Raw genomic sequence first — 22,000 nt, 5'->3', positions numbered from 1 at the left:
TTGTTTAACTAGTCAGTTTTTTTAAGAAGATGTTATAAATGAGAGATAAGTATTTCATTTTTAATTTTTTTAAAGATTTTTTTATTTATTTATTTGAGAGAGAGAGAGCTAGCATGAGCAAGGGAAGGGGCAGAGGGAAAAGGAGAATGAGGGTCCCAGCTGGGCAGGGAGCTCAAGGCAGGACTCAATCCCAGGACCCTGGAATCATGACCTGAGCTGAAGGCAGATGCTTAACCAACTGAGCCACCCAAGCATTCCAAATCTTTTAATGCACCCAGAAATTTCGAATTTTCCTCTTTGCCTGGGGTACTTCCTTTAGCATTTTCTATAGTTTATTTCTATTGGTAACAAATTCTTTCAACTTCGATGTATATAACATAGTCTTTATTTTGTTTTCATGTTGAGCTAACATTGAGATAAGCGATATAAACTTGAAAAAAAAACTTTAAAAATATTTAAGAGCTTTAAGTAAATATTTTTATATTTTACTCAATTTTATATAATAATCAATTTTTTATTTTACAGCTGAGAAATCAGTAAAATCCAGTCTCATTAAGAAGGGCTTTAAGAATAGCACAACATATAGACATATGGAGGCACAATAATACTATAATAATGCAACACTGTGTATCAACTATACATCAATTTAAAAAAATTCTAAAAAACAAGCAGGGTTCAAAGAGGATATAAAAATGAAGGAATATAGTAAGGCAACTTAGAAAACTCTAATCACACCAATTTTTTTCATATAATAAAAAAAGACAATTTTTAGAGGAGTTTTAGGTTTATATAAAAAATCAAGTGAAAAGTACAGAGTTTCTATGTAACCCTCTCACCCCTTCCCCAGATCCCTCCATTATTGACATCTTGAATTTTTGTGGTACACTTATTAAAACTAATGAGCTAATATTGATAAACTATTGTTAACTATCATTTCACTTTTAGCCTATTTGTGTTTTGGGATCACATAGTTGGATCTAGTTTGTAATCTAGTCTGACAATTTCAGGTATTTGGACTTTTTATTCCATGAATGATTAATTCATTTATTAACTAAGTCCATAGTTACATTAGTGTTCACTCTTGGTTTTGTATATACTGTGGGTCTATCCACCATTACAGTGTCATGTAAAATACTTTCACTGTTCTAAAAATCCCCTGTGCTCCACCTGTTCATCTCTCCCTTGCTCCCCAGAAACCCTAGTAACTGTTGATTTTTTATTGTCTCCATAATTTTGCTTTTTCCAGAATTTCCTAAGTTGGGATCATGCAGTATGTAGCCTTTAAAGATTGGCTTCTTTCACTTAGCAATCTGCATTTAAATTTCCCTTATGCCTTTTTGTGGTTTAATAGCTCATTCTTTCTGTTGCTGAATAATATGCCATTGTTTGGATGCACCACAATTCGTTTATCCTACTTAAGGACATCTTGGCTAATTCTAAGTTTTGCCAATTATGAACAAAGTGACTATAAACATTCATGTGCAAGTTTTTTGTGTGGACATAGATATTCAAATCTTTTGGGTAAATACCAGGGAGTGTGATTTTTGGATGGTCTGATAAGTCTATGTTAAGCTTTGTAAGAACCTGCAAAATGTCTTCCAAAGTGGACGTTCCATTTTACATTTTACCAGCTACAAATGAGGGTTCCTGTTGCTCTAGGATTAGATGTTATCAGTTTTTTTGGATTTTCACTATTTTAATTGGTGTGCGGTGGTATCATTGTTGTCAAAATTTGCAATTCTTTGATGACATGTGATACTGAACATCTTTTCATGTGCTTATTTGCTATCTGAATACCTGCTCTGGTGAGGTGTTTATTCAGATCTTTTGCCTATTTTAAATTAAAGAAATTCTTACTGAGTATTATTCTTTGTAAATTTGGGAAACCCATCATTTATCAGGTATATTTTTTGCAACTAATTTCTCTCAGCCTGTGGCTTGTCTTTCCATTATCTTTTTTTTGTGTGTGTGGCTTATCTTTCCATTATCTTAAATCACACTGATTTTCCACTTATTTTTTTTATACTTAAGATATTTCATCACTAATTTCACTGGTGGTTAAAAAATATATCTTTTATTAATGATTGTGATTACAAAGCTAGTCTCATTTGTTTACTTTATATTATTAAAGTCACGGGTACTAAACCCAGATGACATCCCACTATCTCAGTAGCAACCATCCACATTACAGTGACTATGGTAGAATGGTGGTATGTTGGAATTCTATATACTTTATTATCTATACAGTATTTGGATCTTTAAATAGAACCTAAGGATAGAAAATAAGGGTCACTATTATAAATAGATACACTATTGTTTGACAGTTTTTCTTTATCATAAGAGTTATATTCTATACTATTGCCAAAAGATTTTATATTTTTCTTATAATGTTAATTGAGCTTTAATTAAACATATAAATTTAACAATTATTTGATTTTAATACAAATAATATGTTTCTTCATGAAGCAATGAATGTTTCAGCCTTTTTACAGCTGTATTTAATTTGAAAATTAGACATATAAGGAACATATTTTGGACACTCTAATTTCTTCTTTATATAATTAGGTATAATATAATTTCCCATGTTTACCTCTGATACAACATTTCTTTCGTAAAATCGCCTGAAGTCCTAATAGTGCTGATCATATAAATGTTATGAAATATAGCCCAATATACTCTATAAATGTGGGCTGAATTACATATAAATTAAAATGTGCAAGTATGGTTCCCCTTTCCTAGTAATCTAAGAAAGACAAAGTGTGGTTTCTCTTACACTTTTACCAACTCTATTCAACATGCTGATTAAAAAGAGGGCATTAAAAAAACCCTTAAAAATCACTTCAGTCTTAAAGATATTTCAATAAGTATTTTAATCTCATTCTTAATTTTATTCACTTAATTGTATTCACTTAATTTTATTCAGGATTGTGCTACTTGGGTCTTTTAAAAATGTGATACCTAAAAAATCTTTTCTCAGGTATCTCAAGATTTGCCATTAAAATGAAATATTTCCCATTTTTCCACATGGTCACTAGATTAAATATTACCCTCTTGAAGCTCTACACAGTTTTATTTAAGTGATTAATACCTTTGCATAAATTTAGTGCTATAAATTTCTATACATAGAAAGGGTACAGAATTTGGCAGGTTTTTGATGTCAGGTCAAATAATGACACCAAAATAGGATAATAGAAATGAGGTAATTATGGTATAGAAAAGTGTAGAAGGTAGAATGGACAGATGCTAATGTGGCACATGTGTTTCCATAGTCCACAGTTGACCCGCTGTGTAATCCCCTCTCATAGATTGTAGGCAGGACCTATGACTTTCCTTTCATCAATAGAACTATGCAAATATGATGGGATTTATAAGATTATGCATATAAGATTACATAAGCATATAGCGCCAGTCTTGTCTGTCTCTGTCTCTGACTTTGAAGAAACTGATGCTATGAGTCCTACAGCTAAATGTAGCTAAGGCATTCCAAATTCTTTCAAAATAAAGAAATCTAAAATAGTGATAGCCCCAAATAATTCCTTACTTAAGAAGTCGTTTTATCTTATCCAGAATATTCAAAAACTTTCAATGACTATCTACATTGTTGGTTCTTCTTGCCGCACTCCAGTGCAATATTGAACACTGGGTATTTAGAGATACACATATGGCTATAAAATTCATCAGACTTGTGAAATTTGATTCCAAACAAGTTCTAACTTGTTTAAGATGGAAAAACACTTCAGCTAACTTCTAAGTTGAGGGTAATGATGGAATGAAATTATGAGTACTTAGAGTCTAGTGAGGGCTACTTTTTTTGCCATGTACTTTTTTTTTTAAAGATTTTATTTATTTATTTGACAGAGAGACACAGCGAGAGAGGGAACACAAGCAGGGGGAATGGGAGAGGGAGAAGCAGGCTTCCCACTGAGCAGGGAGTCCGATGGGGGGCTCGATCCCAGGACCCTGGGATCATCACCTGAGCCCAAGGCAGACGCTTAACGGCTGAGCTACCCAGGCGCCCCATGCCGTGTACTTTTATTAACTCTTTTTTTCAGCTTGTGGAAGCCTTCAGTAGAAGACTATATTTGATTCATCAACTATATTTGATTCCTCTATTTTTTTTAAAGATTTTATTTATTTATTTATTTGAGAGAGAGAGAGCATGAGAGGGGGGAGGGTCAGAGGGAGAAGCAGACTCCCCGCTGAGTGGGGAGCCCGATGTGGGACTCGATCCTGGGACTCCAGGATCGTGACCTGAGCCGAAGGCAGTCGCTTAACCAACTGAGCCACCCGGGCGCCCTTTTTTTTTGGTTTTTTTTTGGTAACGACATGTATCCTGGTATATAATTTTTCTATGATGTCCAGAAAATTCTTTCAGGAAAGTTGACTTCTGTCTACTGATTTTTTCCCCCCATGTACTTGAAGCTAACAACATCTTCTAAAATGAAGTGCAAAAAGTCACTGTAATTTCTGATACTTTCTGGCCAATATACCTGTTTTTATATTATGAATTCCCTTTAAATTAAGAATTCCTAATAATTTTGAGTTTTTATTATCTGGAGAAGCTCCTGTTTGCATCCCAGGAGTCTGAAGTCCTGGCCAGAGTCATCCTGAGACAAGTGTGGTGGAGAAACACATGAAGACCCTGTATATAAACACATGAATCACGAGATTCCCTTACTTGGCTCTGAATGCAGCTCAAAATTACATAAAACAAGAACAGATTTGGAGGCAGCTATTCTGGTGTCTGTCAACTGTCACTAGCTGCTGAAAGTGAGAACATCACACATTACTATTCTGTATCACAGCTGCACTCTAAAGAATCTGAACACAGACCTGGCTAAGAAAAAAATATATACACATGCAAAAATAAGTACAAGAATCTTTTCTCACCTCATTTTTTCTTACATACATATTAAGCTGTGCCTCTGAAGTTTAAAGTCAAAGTACCTCAATTTACATTTTAAAGACCCCTTTGCCCACATGCTGGGGTCCATGTGGCCAGAGTTTTACTAAAATCCTTGCATAATTCATGTGTGACTAATGTCCAGTGTGTGTAACCTTGTTTATATGCATCAGTTCCTTGTCTATCTAAAATCAGCTATTCACCCTGTAGTAAGCCCTGGGATAGTATCTACTGACTTTTTTCTGCGATATTCTGACTGTTTTAATTGTGCACTTACCTGATTCAAAAGATTCAACCTTTATCTAGACATCAAGCAAAATCTTGAATATATGCACCTAAATCTTTTACAGGTAACCTAAATTCAACATGACCATTACTAAATTTGTCATCTTTCTTCCCAAACTTTTTAACCTTATAATTCTTATTCTGGTTTGTCTACTTTTAATCCCTTTCTCAAGATTTCTGGCCCACGAACCAGACCTTAGTATCAATTTTACTTGAAATTATCACTCAAAACTCTACAGAATCTCCCTCCAGATAAGATTATGCCCGTGTAAACCTTATGGCATAGAGATAACAAAGCAACAATATGTTTTCTCTGTTCAGAAGGGAGGAAGAAAGGGGCTGAACTACTTACACTGTGTTCCTCAAACTAGACTCAAATCTACCACCCCTGGAGAGAAATAAAATGGGGAGAGGCTAGGGAGAAATGAGACGTATAGAGGGGAAAGACTTACTCCTCTTAAAAGTAGTAAAGATTTCACACTCTTTTATGACAATTGAAACAAATTTCCGTTAATTATAATAACAAAACACTTGCATTCTAAATATTTTAATAAAAATTAGATGAGTACATACTTATATTGGAAGAATGCTGATATACAAATAATGGCAGTTTGAATGGTTGAAATTTAGGCAATAAACAATTTAGCGACAGGAAAGAAAGATAAACTTGAGACACATTTCAGATATAGAATTGTGTTAAAATATCTAAAAAGAAATGATAAAGAAAAATTAATAATAAGTTCAAAGTTTAAATAATGCATGCACGTGATATTGACAAATCTATTTGAAGATTGAAAGTCTCTATTGGCATAACTAAATGGATAATAGATACTATTACCTAACAAAAGGAATATTAGAAAAAGTGGTAACTTCAGTTTTGGCCTTGTTGAATTTGCATTGGTTACAAAAAGTTCAGTGGGGAAAAAAATGGATAGAGAAGTTTGAAGTTATTTAGTGTCAAGATAAAAGTTGTGTGGACAAGTAAAGAATGAAGACCTGTGATTTATTCTTAGAGCTTATTTGCATTTAAGAGAAAGGAAGGAAAGAAAAGAATATTCTTATTGTAAGTCCCCCTAATGTTCAATTTTGGAAATATAATGTATGGTATATAATTGGCATTAATATTATCTAAGAAGTAAGAGTATCATAAAACCAATGGCTTCAAGAAAATAATATGGAATTTTGATTGAATCTTGCAAATTCATCTGGCCATATTCAAGAAAGATTAATGTTTATGAACAATGGCTGTTTGTGGCCAAATGCAACCTCACATTTTATTCCCTGAAGAACTTTATTCAAGCTAATTAATCAATCTGAACATTAGTTTTCCTTTGTAAAATAGGTTAAAACAAACAAAAACCTTCTTAACTCACAGTTTTCACCTCATAGAAATTAACTGACATAATCATTATAAAATAATTAGTACAGTACTGGCACATAGTTAAGTGTTAAGATATTGTTAGCTTTTAAAAAATACTGCTATTATAGGGGCGCCTGGGTGGCTCAGTCATTAAATGTCTGCTTTTGGCTCAGGTCATGATCCCAGAGTCCTGGGATTGAGCCTCACATTGGGCTCCCTGCTCTGCGGGAAGCCTGCTTCTCCGTCTCCCACTCCCCCTGCTTGTGCTCCCTCTCTCACTGTGTCTCTCTCTGTCAAATAAATAAATAAAATCTTTAAAAAAATAAAAATAAAAATACTGCTATTATAAAGTCCTACATTAATTCTATTAACTTAATTGTAGATAAACATTAAAAAAGTATTAGGCAGCTTTCAACTCAGTGTATCTGATTCTATAGTGATTTAAGAAATAAATGAAAAGTGAGTCTCATTTTAACTTAAACAGAGGTCATATATTTATTTTTTGATTCATGCCCGTCCAGGGAGGCCATGACCTGAATAACCAGAAGAATATAGCTTTGTAAAACCTGGAAGAAGCATTTTAGTCTCAGGTCTGAAGCAATTTGGGATTGTCTGTGGAAGTTCAAGCTTGATGTGGTGGAAGCATAGTGAACAATTGAGATAGAAATCTAAGATGAAGTTGAGAGATAAGACACAAGGACAGAGTATATGGAGCTTTGTAGCTTAGAGTAAAAGACTAGCATGTTAATTCTACTCTATTTAATTGGTAAATTTTAAGCATCAAGAAAATAAGAAAATAATTTTATTGCTAAAATTATCTGGTCAGAGACAAGAAAATAATTGGAACTGAATTATGCTTGTAAAAGCTCATGCTGGATATTGAGAACAGACTCTAAAAGAGTAAAAGTGCTGGACAGAATGCTATTTGCATCAGTCCTGATGAGGTGTTATTGCCGCCTGGTCTCCTGTGATGGTAAAGACAATGGAAAAGTGTGTATATTTTTGGAATACATTTTGCAGGTTGATTTGGATATGGTACCTGGAGACAGATGGAGAAAAAAAATGTGGCACAAATTAAATACCCAATAATACTTATTTGTTGACTGAAAGAATGAATGAGTCAAAGATTAATCATAGATCTGAGACCTGACCAACTGGAGGAAAATGGCACCATATAATAACACATTCTGAGGAAGAAAAGGTTTAGAGGCTTACATTTTTGGTGTGTTAAGCTTGGATTGCTTATTAGAAATACAAATAGAAATGTCAAGGAAGTAATATAAGAAGGTAATTTAGGAGTGAATTCAGGATTTGAAATGTAAACATGCTAATAATTGACAGATTGGTAGATGGGATTAAAGCGTGAGATTGGTATGAGACTACATGGAAAGTGTAGCTGAAGAAGAGAACATATGGAAAGAAGAGACCACTAACAGAATATTGTGGGAGGGGGATGGGTAACTCCTTCTCAAGGACTAAACTCCCAAGAGGACACAACACACTTCTAAAAGACAAACAAGGACCAAGGAGTGGACCAGGCTGTGTTCAGTCTTGTTGGTAGATAAAAATGACTTCAGGTTCTTCACTTCAGTATTTAAGGAATGAGAAGCAAACTTTTTTTTTTTAAGATTTATTTGTCAGAGAGAGAGAGAGAGAGAGCACAAACAAGGGGGAGCAACAGGCAGAGGGAGAAGCAGACTCCCTGCTGAGGAGGGAGCCCGATGTGGGACTCCATCTCAGAACCCTGGGATCATGACCTGAGCCAAAGGCAGAGGCTTAACCGACTGAGCCACCCAGGCACCCAAACATTCAACTTTTTAAAAGAAATAAAGAATGCCTTAAGTATCATCCATGTTATTTATCTGCCCCTACATGGATGACACTACAGATGGCACCAGATGTCCAGCACACTGAGATTTTGGATATTCCAGATCTTGGCTGCAGTCATCAAAATTTACAAAGCTCGTGATTAGTCCACTTGAGCAATTTTCAAAATGAATGTTGCAGTGAAAGTTTTGAAGATCTTTTCCCAACATTTTTCTTAGGATAATTACAGTAACTAAAGGACAAATTTACTTAGCCAATCAGTAAACAAAATTGTATACTTGCTAATACATCTTTATTTTTGCTTTCAATATATTTAATACTTCTTCCCTAAAAACAAACCTTTTACTCAACCTCTGTTTCATCAATTTTCTTTGTTCTTCAATCATACCTACAATCCATTCCTCAGTGTCACTTCAAGTAGGTAAAGGTTTAAAACATATATATATGTTTTGGGCACCTGGGTGGCTCAGCTGGTTAGGTGACTGCCTTCGGCTCAGGTCATGATCCTGGAGTCCTGGGATCGAGTCCCACAACAGGCTCCCGGCTCAGCGGGGAGCCTGCTTCTCCCTCTGACCTTCTCCCCTCTCATGCTGTTTCTCTCTCTCTCTCTCAAATAAATAAATAAAATCTTTAAAAAAATTATTTAAAACATATATATATGTTTTCACAAAAATATGTTAAAACATCATTAGCCAAGAGGAAAATGTAAATAATATCACAATAAGAAAACACACAAAAACCTATCAGAATGACTAAAAGTACAAAATAGTGTAAACACCAAATTCTGGCATGGATACAGTGAAACTGGATCACTCATACATTGTTGATGAGAATGTAAAATGGTACAGCTCCTCTGAAAAACAATCTGGTAGTTTCTTATAAACTATATACACGATTCCCATATAACCCAGCATTTGCACTCTTGGGTATATATCTAAGTGAAATGAAAACTTACATTCACATTAAAACCTGTACACTAATGTTCATAGATTTTTTTAACTCCAACCTGGAATCAGCAATAAAAAAGGAGGACACTTTTGATCCACACAGCAACTTGATGAATCTCCGGGGAGAATGTTTAAGATGAAATAAGTTGATCCCAAAATGTTACTTACTATATGATTCTATTTACATACATTTCGGAAAGGACAACATTTCAGAAATGGAGAACAAATTAGTGTTTGCCAGTGGTTCAATATGAGGCAGATGGTGAAGTGGGAGGGAGGTAGGCTTGATTGTAAAAGGGTAACATATGGTATATTTGTGGTGATGGAATTATTCTGTATCATTTATGTGATGGTTTCATAAAGTTATAAATTTGCACAAATTTACATATATGATAAGAATATATATGATAGAACTAAATACAACACAAAATGGTAGATTTTATCAATGTCAATATCATGGTTGTGACATTATACTATAATTTTGCAGGATGTTATCATTGGGTTATTTGTAGTCTTTGAAAAGAATCCATGGGTGTCTGAGATTTGTTAGACTGAATTTGAACCTACTTTCACTTCAATAAAAATTTCAGTTTAAAATTGGTTTATTCAAGAAACTAATGGAACAATAAGTGCCTAGATAGTAGTAAAAAGTATAATTTAAGTAAAATGAGGTCTTCTTTTACTTACTTTTTAAATTTTTATTTATTTTTTTTTATCTTTTTAAGTAGGCTCCACCCAGTGTGGAGCCCAACAGGGGGCTTGAGCTTAACCTGAGATCAAGACCTGAGCTGAGATCAAGAGTTGGACACTTAACCAACTGAGCCACCCAGGCACTCCTAAAATGAGGTTTTTAGAAATAGGCAATGGGCCTAACATGATGGCTTCTGCTGATTGCGATAAGGGATTTGAATTTTACTATAAGTTCAATGAAAGTATATTGTAGGATTTTAAGATGAAGATTTATATCACCTAATTTATACATTAATAGACCATTCATGTTTCTGAGGGAGGAGAACAGGTGGATAAGAAGACAGTGGGAAGGTTGGGATAAGATTGTAATAGACCAGGTGGATGTGAATAGTGGCTTGGACTAAATGACGATGGTATGTAGAGAAGGAGATGGATGTGAAATGTAGTTTGGATATATAACGCTAGGGCTTAATTTATTTAGATGTGGATAGGGAAAAAGTTAATCAAAATGTTTCTTGGATTACTGATCAACAACTACATAGATAACGGTGGCATTTACTGAATTAGAGAAGATTAGATTAGGGATGGAGTAAGAGAAGAAACAAAGTAATTCATTTTCATGTAGGTGATACATCTATCTGTATATACTCCTTGCTTATAAGTACTCAGTATTCCTATACCTTATTTTTTATTGGCATTTTAGGGCGCCTGGGTGGCTCAGTTGGTTAAGTGACTGCCTTCGGCTCAGGTCATGATCCTGGAGTCCCGGGATTGAGTCCCGCATTGGGCTCCCTGCTCGGCAGGGAGTCTGCTTCTCCCTCTGACCCTCTGACCCTCTTCCCTCTCGTGCTCTGTATCTCTCATTCTCTCTCTCTCAAATAAATAAATAAAATCTTTAAAAAAAGAAAGAAAGAAATTAAAACTGGTACAGGATTTTCTGGGCCAGACCACATGTTTGAAATGTTAAAAAGTATTGACAAGTTTTATTTATTTATTTTTTATTATTATATTCAATTAGCCAGCATATAGTACCTCATTAATTTTTGATGTAGTGTTCAACGATTCATTAGTTGCATCTAACACCCGGTGCTTATCACAAAACTTGCCCTCCTTAATACCCATCACCTGATTACCGCATCCTCCCACACCCCTCCCTTTTGTAACCCTCAGTTTGGTTCCCGGAGTCCAGAGTCTCTCATGGTTTGGTAAGTTCTAAAGCATGGATATTTTAATAATCTGGGGAAATTAGAAAATATACAAATGATTACAATTCTAGAATTTTTTAAAGTTAAAATGATTTTATTTTCCATCTAAGATTTATTAATTTTAAAACAATGTGGTATTAATTCAAAAATCAATGCTTTGAGGAAATAGTGTACAGGGTATTGCATGAGGGTCACCAGCAAAATACATGTGCATATATGCTGAAAACTGTATGAAAATATTCATTCTCAAATCATGGTGTCTAGGAAAACATGATCTTTGGTTCCAAAATTTCAAATACAAGACACTTAATGAGTAGTGAACAATATCAAGTTGTAAAATGATATACATTCTTTCAAAGGAATTTTGATAATTAAAATTTAAATGTGCCTACTCATTTTGCTGCTTCTGCACATATATAAAAATTAAGGACAGGAAAATATTTATTTCTGGTTCACAGCATTATTTTTCTATTATACTAATTTAACTAGTTGTCATTAAAAATTAGCGATATTTTTGAAATATTTTCCTTTTAATAACTGAAACTCTTAAACAGGCCTGCATGTACGAAACAAACCAATAAGATGTTGTTGAATCGCTGGGTCTTAAGGCAAAATATATAACAGTTTCCTGCCTTAATTTTCTCATTCCAGATGTTGGAATAATAACCCATGCTACACAAATACAATTCCAGATTTAATTTCAATCACCATAACAGCAACATGTCTTTAGGAAGGAACTTATTTTCTACGGCTGAGTCTATAAGATGCCACTAAAGCAAAAGTGTGAAATTCAAGCTGTTAAATCAATTACTGGTTGTTTCCACATCTTCAGTGAATTCATCTAAGGGGCTATAAGGGGAATGCTTCATGAATATAGAATTATGTTATAAGAACTTGAGAATCATAATTAATCTTTGATATTTATTCAGTGCTAAACAAAAGCAAAAGAAAATTACAGTAACAGGATTAAAATAAACAATTATTTATGAATTGCATTTCTTTTAAATAAATGCCTCTGTTTGCCGTATCCCAAATCCCCTTCTATCTATTTCTTTCAGATAAAGCCTGATTTATTTCTGAGCATGCTGTTGTTTTATCTGTAGCATTAATCACACTATTTCTTGCAATAAGAATAAAAATAAATTTACTCCTTTAAACTATATTATTGAGAAGGAGAAAAGCAGTAGTTGACATCCAGGAGCTGGCTTGCTACTTCAGCTAGGCGTTATTGTTCTCCTGCTGAAAATAAATCACAAAACATCAACATCAGAAAAGGTTATTCTGTGACCATGATAGACCAAGTCAAAAACTACAGCATTCTATAATCACATCTGAACAAAAATAAATAATAAATATTTTCCAAGACACAAAATATCAAACCTTCCCTCTCAGGAATAGTAAGAATGATTAAAGGATGCATCTTTACAAATTATAGTTTAGCTTCACTCTAGTGCACCCTTCCAGAGGTAGGATTTGTTGAGTTGCTCATTTGGAATTGTGTCTGCATCCTACCAGCACCCTATCCAATATGAATCCCTACTTCATTGGACAGTCTCCAAAATCACCCAACGAAAACACAAATCCTACCATAAATCCTTTGTAACACCTTCTTACACAGATGACATTATTAATCAAGTCAAATTTCCATCCAAAGGTTTCAGAAAACTTAATGTCTGTACATTTATTTCAGGAATAAAGAAAAATACATATATGCTATTTCTAGGACTAAATCCATCTCTACTGCAAGAACCAAAATATTTTTGCCCATATGTTGTTATGTTTTTATAATGTTCTTTTATATTAGAATTTGATACTCATTTGCCTAAATTATGAAAACATCATTGCTGACTTATTTCATTCCTTCTGTGTGCTCATTTATCTGCTTTCTGGTAATATGGAGAAATGTTTTAAGTGATCCTTTATTAAATTATAAGTTTCTTGAGCTCAGATATTATATCTAATCTATATGTTTAGTTAGCTATGGGATTCTTTTATTGGTGTAAGTGGTAGCTAAACATTGAAGTTATTCCATAAGAAACAGGAACTGCCTGATACATTAAGCTATTAACAAGAAATGCATAGGAGACAAAGAACTATATGAAAGTATATGAATAAATGCCAAATGGCATAACATATATTCATGATGCTAACAGGAGGAAAGAACTTGAGCCTAAGTTCATGCAAACCTCAGAGTGACAGGAGGACTCAAGAACTCAGTCATAAAGGGGTAAGAAAACTGTCAAAAAATTTGTTAGCAAAAATTAAAAAAAAGAAATACAGAATATAATGTAATCACTTGGGAACAGTGAGGAAATTGATGTAACTGGACCAGAGGACTCGTTCATTCTATCTCTTAGTAAAGTGTGATACTCACTGAAATTGCTCAACATTAGCTTAATAACTGCAATGTCTAGCTAAATAAGATAAAAAGAGAATTTTGAGTCATAATATCAGAAGAAAATCTTAGCCTATTGGAATACTCAGTCAGATGTTTAAAGCAGATTTTTGGGCACAGCAATTATATGAGAAAAGAGGAAAGGTATTAGGTAGATGACTGGAAGCAAGTGCAATAAATATTTGTTGAGCATTTTAGTTCAATTTCTTCCTTAATGCGGAAGAATGTCGATGAATGAAGAGGACACGGAAATAAAAAGAAATTGGAACACATAATACAAATAAAAGAATAATTTATTAGGACAACTATCATGAAAACTCATTCTTATAATGGTTTGTTTGTTTCATTTAATTCTCATTTCCTAAACAGCTTATACTTTTAGAAACTTTATCATATATTTTTAAACAAATTATTTACTGTTGAAAATCAAATTGGAATATGTGTACTTTGCCTTAGGCAAATATTTTTGCTCTGCATTTATACTGAAATAATAACAAAAGTAAACATATAGACATAAACACACATACACAGATAGATATTCATTTCTATCCATTTCATGGCTCATATGATCATGCCACTTACACCCCAGGCTTCAATTACAAAGCAAAATGTGAGCATTGTAAAAAATCTTTCTCATTCTTCACATTATATATGTGAAATATACAATTAATCCCCACTTGTTTTTTTAAATTTTAGTATAAAATTGTGGTTTTCTTTTTTAAAAAAACATAATTTCTAATATTTTTGAAATGACGTTTACATTTCAATCATCGCAATGCTTGCTCCTATATTTTCATTTTTCCAGTGAAGTTAATGTTAATCAAGTTAATGTTATTCCTGCTGTAAAACTGACTCACACTGGAAATTATTACATGTAATACAATGATATAATATTTCATACAGACTAATCAAGAAATCACATAGTAAAAAGCAATCAATAATACTTTTCAGGGTGTTTTTTGTCCTTTTCCTTTTAACTTGAAATAATTGCATTTTCCTATTTTAAAATGATAACAGTGTATTTTACCATATGTCACGGAAAAGCCTAAGCTTATAAGTAAGCAGTCTACCCACACAAGTAGCACCCCCAAATTGTTGCCATTTTTTTCTCTGATACTCAGATGACAATAAATGTTAATTACGTTATTTACATTAAATGAGGAACTTCAAGACTACTTCCAAATTCATAATGCTTAAACTGAGGAAAAATTAGCAATACATATAAATACTGTTATTGGTTAGATACTTTTTCATCTTTTCCTATCGCATATCTGTACCTCTAATACTGCATGAAATGTCTGTACTTTCTTTTTAGGTTCAACAACATTTGCCTTGGCAAGATCTCAACTGATGGAATTAAAATGTGGAAAGTCTGGGGAAAGCTTTTGTTATCAACCACAAGCTCTGCCCTCTGCCCTCAGGAAAGTAATTAGCAGCTAAAGTCACTCCATCTTTTCAGTTCCCTATAGAGTTTCAGGTTTTGGCTAAAGGCAATTGTCCCTAAAGTGAACAAGCAATTCATAGCCTACAATTTAAGACAGATCACAAAATTTAAAAATTCCTCAATTCAGAGACAGAGCAGAATAGAAGATGATTATTTGTTCTTTGAGATTTGCTCTTAATATGGAATAAAAGCCTCTTAACCCATTAATTGATTCTGTTATTTGAGTGTCTTAATTTTTCTTTTTAACCTTAGGGGATATGACGAATAATAATGTAGTATGATGGGTTACTGAAGGGCATTCCATAATTTTGTGCAGAGCCTGAAGTAAACTAAGGGTGCTATATTTATTTAGGTAAATTTATCAGCCAAGACTAAAACTTTACTAGTAGATATATCATAATAAGTCATAATAAGTCATTTTTACCAGTTCTAAGTATTTTTAAGCCATTTTAGAGTTTCTAACTTGCCAGTTTAAACTGCTGGGTATATCATATTTTTTGTGGTCCAGAAATATCAATACTACTTCAATTTCCCAATTTATGTCATCCAACTTTAACCTTTCTACCAACCTACACTATATTTGTTTCTCATGTTTCTAAATAAGCATCATCAGAATAATCAGTAATGCGACAAATTTGTCCCTATCCATCTAGCATTCAGGGTACCCAACAGAGCGGACAAAATATTTTGAGACTATGGAAACATAGATATCTCTGTGAAGTAGAATATATTAAAGTGTGCAATTTTACACTCCTCCAAATAATTTATATCATTTATATATACACATACACACATCTATCCATTTATACCTCAAGGATTATGAATTTACTAGTTTTTTAAAGAGTCCTGATAAAATAAATGAAGCATAGTTTAGATGAAGGGTTTTAGAGTCATATCATTTAGATTCTGATCCTAAATCAATCTCTCACTAATAGATGTACCTAATTAGGGTTTCTATATGTGCCTGAAACCTCCTATTTTCCTGCCAAATCATTATTTTACCTTTCTGAATACTCCACACTGCTCTCAGGAAGGTGATCCTCAAAGTGGATTCTGGGATTGGTGCTTATGTATTTGAGGAGCACAAGAATGGGCTCAAAAAAAAAAAAAATGAAAATGAAAAGAAAAAAGGCTTGTCCTCATTATGGTTGATATGGCTACTATCACAACTTGAAAAAACAAACTGGAAAGTAGCAGTGGTGTTCTGAAGCTCCTACCAGACCTCAAAAGTCTAATTGTAAACATTTTTTCTCAGTTTTATTTTTCAAAACATCATGTTGGTAGCATGAAATCATCAATGGTGAGAATATATACACAATGGAAATCAGCAAAACCTACAAATCTCAGATCTTTTCCCATCTGAGAAAGCTGATTTACCAATGTACACAATCGGTCTCAGCAAGTTACTAGCTGGCAGATTGGTTATATTGGATTCCTTCTGTCATGGAGAGAGTAGTATTCTGTGCTCATTTAGAAAGTCACATTTTGGGTCATGGATTTGTCTTCTCTGCTCATAGACCCACCAGCATCATCTCTGTGATCTTAGTGCCTTATCTATTGCTGTCATAATCCATACAGTGTTATATTTTATTATGAAGAGATGTGACAATAGACTCATGTGAATGGAATCTGGTTTTATAAGGAGCCCCATCACCCAGAAGGAGCTGGCCTAATAGAAAGGTTGAATGGCCTGATGAAGACTTACTTATTTCCCTACATTGGAGATAGCATTCTGAGGGCTGGGGTATCTACTGGCTGCAGTATCAGGACATCTTAACATAATAGTGTACGCACATGTTCAAGAATCAATAATGTAGTTATGTGTGATTCATCTCATCAATACCCCCAATATCTGCTTGAAGAGTTTTGATTATTGTCTTTGTGCTTTTGGCCTCAGTGGATTTGGAATGCCAGGGGTGAAATGTTTTAACCAGGGGCCCAATGAATTGGCCATTTTGGGCATCTCATCTGCCAAACCAATGCTATGGAAAAAAATAATGAAGCGGTTGACAAGAATGAAAGGGCAGAAGAAAAAGTAGTGTTTTCAAACATGGAGCTCTGTTTCTCCTATCATAGTATTTAAAATGTGCATAGTAATTGAATATTTAATATGCAAGAAAATGAAAACTTAGATTGGTTTAACTTGCCTTTAATATTTGATTTTATGGTAGTATGGATTGGAGACCAAGCCATTGGTTTGTGAACTTAGTCCCTGGGCACAACTGGAACAAAGTAATTTCTCAATAAATTTTTGTTGAATTAAAAATACATGATGGGTCTTTCTCCAAATCGTCAAGTTTTGTTACTACACTGTGACAACAGACACATTTTAATAAAAGGAAAGAAATGCTTGTTTTTCATATGCTATTAATAACTTCTACTTGTAGCCCTTCTCTTTTGTCGAGACAGTTGCACAAGTTTTGGAATAATGCTGAATTATTTTAAATGGCATTTGCGGTTATCCCTATGATAGAAGCAATAATATAGAACAATTATAATAAAAATGAAGGCTTCCACATTCTCACCCACCTATTTCCGTGTCATAGCATTAAGATTGATGGTGAGATATGCAATTGTGCATGACATCTTTTGTTAACCTACATGGTCTATTGCGAGGTAAGGGGAAAAAACACAAAAAACAAAAAACCTTCAACTTTCCACTCGTGGCAAATGTATAATGAAGTAAAAAATAAAATGAAGCTCCTCTCAGAGAGACCTCCTCACCTATTCCTTTCTAGCTCAGTTCAAGTTTTTTTTTCTTGCCATGCATGTTTTAATAACCTGATCCTGTAATTATTGTTTATCCTAATTATGGGAGTAGCATGTTATTCTGTGAGCTATTTCACTGAGATATAAAAATGAGGTCCTGACCATCTCATTATTAGAGACCTCATGTTACAACATGTTGCATAAGAGTGTTGCTCTTTTGATCCAGGCCTGAAGTTGATTTGATAATTGAAAATCTGCTCCGTGAAATGTCCCTCCTCCTTTCCACATGAATGATATAGGATGCAGATATTTATTTAAAGACCTCTGGCTTTTTTAGCTAAAGAATGGGTTGCAGGAAGAGTTTGCGGTAGTGGGGAAATGAACTAGATTTGAAATAGTCTACCTATTTGCTTGTTTTTTAATAAATTATTTGGTGCCCGAGGAATAATATGAATTGACCTAAATCAAGTTTTCTCACCTACTTTGATAGGTTAGAATTATATTAATTATATGTAGTACTTTAATGCAAAGAATTCTCAATGTGGTAAGACAAAGCCTTTGTCTAATAGACCACAAAAGCAGAAAAAAACTCTGTGGAAATTAGATTCTTTTCTCTGCCCTAGTACTTCCCCAAATAATATTTGTTTAATTTTAAAATTAGGCTGGCAAAGGATGATAAACACCTTTTTATAAAGTGTCCTGTTTCTGAGTGACCTTAATAAAGTTCAGAGAAGTCTATAGTCAAAATAGAAAGATTTAATAGAAAAGTAATTGAACAGAAAGAAACCATTTGGAAGGATGTTGATGAATTTGTAACTAATTGAAAACTTACACGAGGTCAGGCACTCTAATAAATTATTTGGATAAGTCATCTCATTTAACCCAGTTCCAACACTATCATATCAGTTACATTACCCCTTTCACAATAGGAGATGTCTTTAGAAAGATCAAGTTATTACATGAAGTCAAAAAAAGTATCAAAAACAGGACTTGAACTCAAGTCTTCTTTAGTCTCCAGGCAAAACTGAGGAGAAAAAAAAGATAAAAAGCCACTAGATAGACAGTGGGGCTTTGACTTACTGCTTTGTTCTTAGTTTTAGTAAACATTTACATGGAGAGACGTATTAAAGTGTTAACAGGTCTTTGGCCTTTTCTTGCTCATACATTTGAGAGTAATAGCTTGAGAAATAAAATCCTCAGGAATTCAATAAAAGTGGCAACAAATCTCCCTGAACAGGCTGACTTGAGATGTTTTACTTTGTGATAAACATTTCTCTTGCCTGAAGCCTTAGGAGTTGTTCCTTGTGGCGAAGAGCTTCATAAGAACTGGGGTTATGAAATTTCCACTGATTTCTCCCCAAGGTAGGGGTAAGCTTTTATAATTGTTGCATTATAAGTTAGGGAAAGGAAAGAGAAAACTGTCCAAAGTGTATTCTGCAGTACATTCACAGATTTTTTTTTATTAATCACATATCTTTTGTATTGACAAAAATATAAATCTTCAAGTAATATTATGCAAAAGTTGAATCAAGTCATATAATTTGCCTTTTTAAAAATAAAGATGAAATTATAATATGGAAATGCTCTTATTCAAATACATAACATGAAGGTTAAACTAAATGAGGAGGTACCCTTTAAAAATGCATATGCATGTGTGTATAGGTGCAGGACCTGTTCAATACCTACAGTCACTCCAGAATTTGTCCAGGGATGCTGTTCAGGGAAGTTGGAAAGGGAAAATTGTCAAATCAAATAGAAGCCATATTATTGAGATTGATACATACATAAAAATGATAATCAGAGTTTTGTTTTATGAGTTATCCAAATTTCAAATCATGACTTTTATAATTTTGAGAATATTTATTCCATATACTCTGGAATGCTGTGTACTTAAAACTGAGCAGAAGGCTTCATCTAAAGTCAAAGAGTATTTTGTAATTTGAGATTTCCCTGTCAAATTAATTAAAGAGCACTGACTTGTATATACCACATATTAAGCTACATCTTCAATCAAACTTCTGGTGTAAGTGACTTTGGAGTTCACTTAGTGTTATAGGCAGAAAAATGCTACTGCCCTACTCACAAAAATTCAGGTCCTAATCCCGGGAACCTATGAATATTTCACCTTATATGCAAAAAGAAAATTGAGGTTAAAGATGGAAATAAGCTCACTAATTAGCTGACATTGTGATAAGGAAATTGTCCTGGATTATCCACTTGGGGCCAATGGAATTACAAGCGTGTTTAAAAATAAGAGGCAAGACAAAATGATTCAGATGCTGCTTTGAGTCACAGTCCACAGGAACGTGTTCATCTCCAAGTGATAGAAGCAGAGTGCGTATTGCATTTGTTACAAATGTTCTCCTCGGGGTCTTTTTTTTTACATTTTATTTTTTTATTTTTTATTTGAATTCCAGTATAGTTAACATACAGTATTATATTATTTCAGGTGTACGATATAGTGACTTAACAATTCCGTACATCACCCGGTGCTCTTCATGAGAAGTGCATTCCTTTATCCCCACCCTCCTCTGTGTCTTTTAAATAAAAACTACTGCAGGAGGGGAAGAATGAAGGGGGGGAAGTCAGAGGGGGAGATGAACCATGAGACACTATGGACTCTGAAAAACAAATTGGGGGTTCTAGAGAGGAGGGGGGTGGGGGGATGGGTTAGCCTGGTGATGGGTATTAAGGAGGGCACGTTCTGCATGGAGCACTGGGTGTTATATGCAAACAATGAATCATGGAACACTACATCACAAACTAATGATGTAATGTATGGTGATTAACATAATATAATAAAAAAATGACTACTTAAAAGAAAAAAATAAATAAAAGCTATTGATTCTAACTGCTCTTCCTATATGTCTGCATGTCACACTTTTTTTCATTAATTATCTCATTACATTGTTTATTTATTTATATACCTCATATTGCTCACCACTGAAAGTCCATCATGCTGCCCAGTAGTCACTCAATAAATACTGCTTGAATGAATAAAAGAAAAGTGCCCTCAGAACCAAAAATGACATTTTAGAATCTTCCATTATTGATTTTCCTATTTACCTCATGCTCATCTAGGCTGCTTGCATACTTTTGATTTTTAGGTAAGATTACTCTAGTAATTTTACTCTGTTTAAAATGATAGTGCCTTTCTTTTAAATGATTCAAACACATCAACAAAGTTGGTTTTATTTTATTCATTTGTTTGGGCACACAAATAAATAAAATTTTCTGTATTTCAATTGGCTCTAATACTGCTAATACCATACAGTTGTGAACCAGATGACCAAGTGTATTAATAAGTAACATTTTGGGTGTGTTTGTGTGTATTTATAAAGTACACAATGTTTTTTTTATGTTTAGTTTTTCTTAAAATTATAAAGAAGCATTATATGACTTTCTAGACTCTTTGATACCAGTATTTTTGATGATTTTATTCTTGTGCTAATATTTTTAAAGAGTTTTGAGTTTAAATTTTGAATTACTGATTAAGCTTCCATATTTTGAATGTATATGACTGTGGCTCATTACACATTTATGTATCACACATTTAAGGTTATCAGATAATGTGACCAGTTATTAAAATATATATGTGTATGACACTAATATATTCTCAAGTTCCCTCAAAATAATAAAACCAAATCACACATTAATATACTAACCTATTGGCCAAGTTTAATCAGGCTAGTTAAGTCGGAAGAATCTGAACCTAATAGAGTAGATCAAGTACCCTCACATTTCTAACAAAAGAAGAAAAATAAAACAGAAATAAAATATAACAAATTGCAAGAAACAGTGTAAGTAAATGAAAAAGTGCAGGTTAAAAAAAGAGTTTGGGCAATCTGGTAATTTATGTTGACATTATATGGTGATGGAAAAGGCCACATTTAGAAATCATGGTATAAGGTAATTGACTGATGGTCTATGTCCTAACAGAAGCTTCACCAAAACAACTTAAATCTGGGCTAGGGAGAGGCTTTGGCTCCATTCACTTTATTTCTGTTACTAACCATGTTGAAAACTACAATTATATATTGCACATTATATATAATTACATATTATAATTATAGTTTGTGGAAATAATTTTTTAAAAATTATCTGGAACAATTATTTGTCTGGAAATTACCATTTCTGAAATATTTTTATCTTTCCAGTATTCACTATGAAAGTGTTTAAAATAATTTATACAATAATGAGTCCTATTCAAAAGTCAGAATCCAATAAAGCACTCA

The sequence above is a fragment of the Eumetopias jubatus genome, unplaced genomic scaffold (genome assembly GCF_037043125.1).
Source record: "Eumetopias jubatus isolate StellerSeaLion01/CBP00866 unplaced genomic scaffold, mEumJub1_p1.0 scaffold_12, whole genome shotgun sequence".
In the NCBI taxonomy this organism is placed as follows: domain Eukaryota; kingdom Metazoa; phylum Chordata; class Mammalia; order Carnivora; family Otariidae; genus Eumetopias; species Eumetopias jubatus.
The sequence above is the reverse complement of the archived record's forward strand: the minus strand, read 5'-3'. Positions refer to the sequence as shown.